This window comes from Ammospiza caudacuta, chromosome Z, assembly GCF_027887145.1.
Source record: "Ammospiza caudacuta isolate bAmmCau1 chromosome Z, bAmmCau1.pri, whole genome shotgun sequence".
Lineage (NCBI taxonomy): Eukaryota > Metazoa > Chordata > Aves > Passeriformes > Passerellidae > Ammospiza > Ammospiza caudacuta.
The window spans coordinates 70,767,413-70,771,045 of NC_080632.1; positions in this window are offsets into that span (position 1 = coordinate 70,767,413).

The window sequence follows — 3,633 nt, forward strand, 5'->3', positions numbered from 1 at the left end:
TCCCAATTTTGTAAGATCTGTGAACTTGCTCAGTATCACTTCTACTCCTGAGTTCAAGTCATTTATGGAGATGTTGAAGAGCGCAGGGCCAAGAATGGAGCCTGTGGAACCCCACAGGTGACAGGTCACCAGACTGATGTCACCCCATTCACTATCACCCTTTGTGCCTCACCTGTGAACCAGTTGCTCACCCATGCCATGATGTGTACATTCAGCTCTGTGATGCACATTTTCTCCAAAAGGATAATGGGAAAGATACTAGTGAAAGCTTTTCTGAAATCCAAAAAGAGTGCATCCACTGGTTTCCTTTGATCAGCTGTGTGGGTTACCTTGACATAAAAGGATCACAGATTTGATCAGCAGGACTTCTCTCTTATGAAGCTGTGCTGGCTGTGACCAATGACTGTGTTTTCCTTTAGTTGTTTTTCAATACCTTCCAGAGTAACCTCCATAACTTTATTGGGCATTGTTCATGACTAAAAGACATGTAGCTTCCAGGGTCATTCTTTTTGCTGTTTTTGAAAGTTAGGACAACGACAGCTAGCTTCCTGTCAGCTGGGACCTCTCCTCTCTCTTTGGGTCAGATCTATCTTACTCAAAACAAAAGTACAATCTATTGGCTTTGCATTACTAAGAGAAATAAACTGCAGTATATATGGGGGTTTTGTCTCTTCAATATTCATTCACAGAATATTCTGAGTGGAAGGGACCCAAAAGGATCATCTTAGCATTGCTAGCACCAGGCTCTGAGTTAATCTGTTCTCTCATTATTTTCTTCTTTTCTTTTTTTTTAGGAAATTACAATAGCAGAGAATGCAAAACACAATTGATCTATACCTACACATGTATTCTTCCTTCACATCTCTGTTGGCTAACTTTTAAGTCTACTAGCAGTACGTCTGTAGTTCCCATGGTGGGAACTGTTTAAAGGTAACCAGAATTTTCCTTCCATTACTTTTGATTTTAAAACTACAATTCACAATCTCTTTTTTCCTTTGCTTTGTTTAACAGCTAGTGTTAGATGCAGGTTAAAATAGAACATCTCTCAGCATACTGCACCAGTTCCTCCCAAAAGTTTTCTAGTGGGATATATTTGTAGGTAAGTAAATTCTGTGGCCCATGTGAACCTGGAAATATACGCATATCTGAAAAAATAATATTCCCACAGCTGCACTAGTTATGATGTATTTTCTTCTGATTATTTTGGCCATACTTGTTCACCAATGCAGTATGTTAAATACTGTGGATGTCCAAAGTCACTTAGTGATTACAAAGACACAGGTGCTCACATATCTGGGGCACAGATATCAGGCTCTTATATCCTTTGCCTATGTTGCAGAATATATTTCAAAACTATTTTTAGTAGCTCTCTTATACAGGACCTATCCTGCTCCAAGGGAAAAAAAATGCAAACTGAAAAAAAAATCAAACAAAAAAACCCCATAAAATGCAAGTCAAAAAAAGCTCTGTTGCTAATGAGATGAAGATGTAGGAATTTTTAAAATAATTTTTCCCTATGTGAAAAAAGTGTGCCAAAATTTTCCTTGGGGAAAAAAATTTCTTAAGAAAACCATGGTGCAAAGTTCTGTCTTCCACTCGCTGCATTTGTAATTAAATTTGCATTTGTGTTGAGTGTAAAAGAAGGTGCTGTAGCGTCCCCTTTCTCACCCTCCCCATCCAGCTCCTTTTCCCCGAGACCAGCCAGGCTGTGTCCCGGCGCTGTGCTCACGCCGTCGCTCCCCTCGTGTCCCAAGGATGTCCAGGGTGGTTAAGATTTGTCAGGTCACACCTCAGCCTGTCAGGACTCGGCAGCGTGTCCTTTGCCCTGCTGCAGCCATTGCTTCATTTCATCTGCACAGAGCCTGGCAACAGCCCGGCCTCCTTACATGCACATAACCACGGCCGGCCAAAACGAGCTGGCTATTTCTGTCCTGCTGACCTGCCACATCCCCATGGCTTTTGCTAAACCATTCAGTGCTGTTATTAACCCCAGTCTGGGCCACGGTAAAGAAGCAAGCACTGCACACGTGCCTGTTCAGATGTGTGTGCCGCGCATGCAGGCCCAGCAAGAGCTTCTGGTTCTGGGCTGAGTGGTGGGGGCTAGGCTACATCCCCAGCCCATGCCTCTCCCTCTCCTTTCCCCCTTTCCTGTCCCCACAGCTCACTGCCTGCTTAAACTCCTCCTCCCTCAGCTCCACTCTGCTTTCATCCTCTCTCACTGCTTCCCCAGTTTTTCCTTAATATTTTTAATGTGAAAAGTTGACTCATTCTGTATCTTCCACTCCCTTGGTCTGACAACCTATTTTCTTCATGGTAGCTCTTTCTTTTAACCTGATCCCCTGTGATTCCCCCATGAGCCTGCCCCTCCTTCCTGCCATGATCTGGTCTCCCCTTCTACCTCTTCTCTCCCATTGCCTTCCACCCCTCTTCTCTCCTGCCCAGCCTGAGTCAACGGAGCAGGGACATCCATGGAAGAGGGGAGGTCTCACTCCAGGCAGTCCTACAGCCTCAGCTGCAGCCATGGCAAACACACTCCCATCCTCACCTTGGCTCCTGGAGAAAGGAGACCTCAGGTACAGAAACATGGGAGCTTTGGCCAGAGTCTTCTTCTGGGCCTGGGGCAGAAAAGGTACCCTTCTAAACATGACATTTCACACAGTATGTGCACATCTGAAAATTTACTTGAAACTGGTTTAATTAGGGGCTGTGCTATCAAGCCAAACAACTAACTCACTGGTAATAGGAGAGAGAGAGAAAAGAACCAGGTCAGCAGTGGGTGCTGAAGTAGTTTCTAAAAGAAGCAATAATCTAACATTAGCGCAATACTGTATTGCTTATGTTTCTTTGGTGTTTTTGCAGGACATCTTTGCCTCTTGTTAGAAATAAAAGGCAAATCTGTTCTCAGGCGATTCTTCTCCCCTACTTTTCAGCCTTAATGGTATTTGCATCTCCTCTACCTTCTTCCCTTTTCTTTTCCTTTCTCCATCCCTTTTAAGTTGTAATTCAATCTCTTCCAACACATGATCTCTTTTCTTTTTTTGGCACTCCCTCCACCCACTTTCTCATTAGTTTGAGTTAATTAGGAATAGTAGGCAGCCCTCAATCTGTTATGTGTTAAAACAGAACAATCCAAAACAGAGGCACAGACACAACTACGTGATTTCATTGTCTAAAGGAGACAGAAAACCAGTGGGGATTCTCTTATCTAGACTAACATCTTCCCAATGGTTAACCTAACTGGCTTTAAAATGTTCCACAATTGCAGATCTGGGACAACAATCTTTCCCTGTTTCCTTTTCTTTTTTTTTCTTTTTTTTTTTCATTTCATCATTGGCAAGAATGAGTGAATTGGACTGACATGGAGGTGATAGAGGAAGAGAAATAGTCTACATGTCAAAATGACAATTTATATTACATGGTTAACAGAATGAGTGGTACGTGCAATGGCTGTGGGTATTTTCATCTGCTGTGTTGTACAATAAGGTCCTTTTTTTCTCCGAAGTGTATCATCAAGATCACTCCAATTCAATGCAGATTGTTTGCTTGAAGGATCTCTTTCTAACAGTAACATCATTTGATAAATGTCGAATTGAAACAAGAATCTAAGTATTCACTTGTTTCTGTTAGTGAATT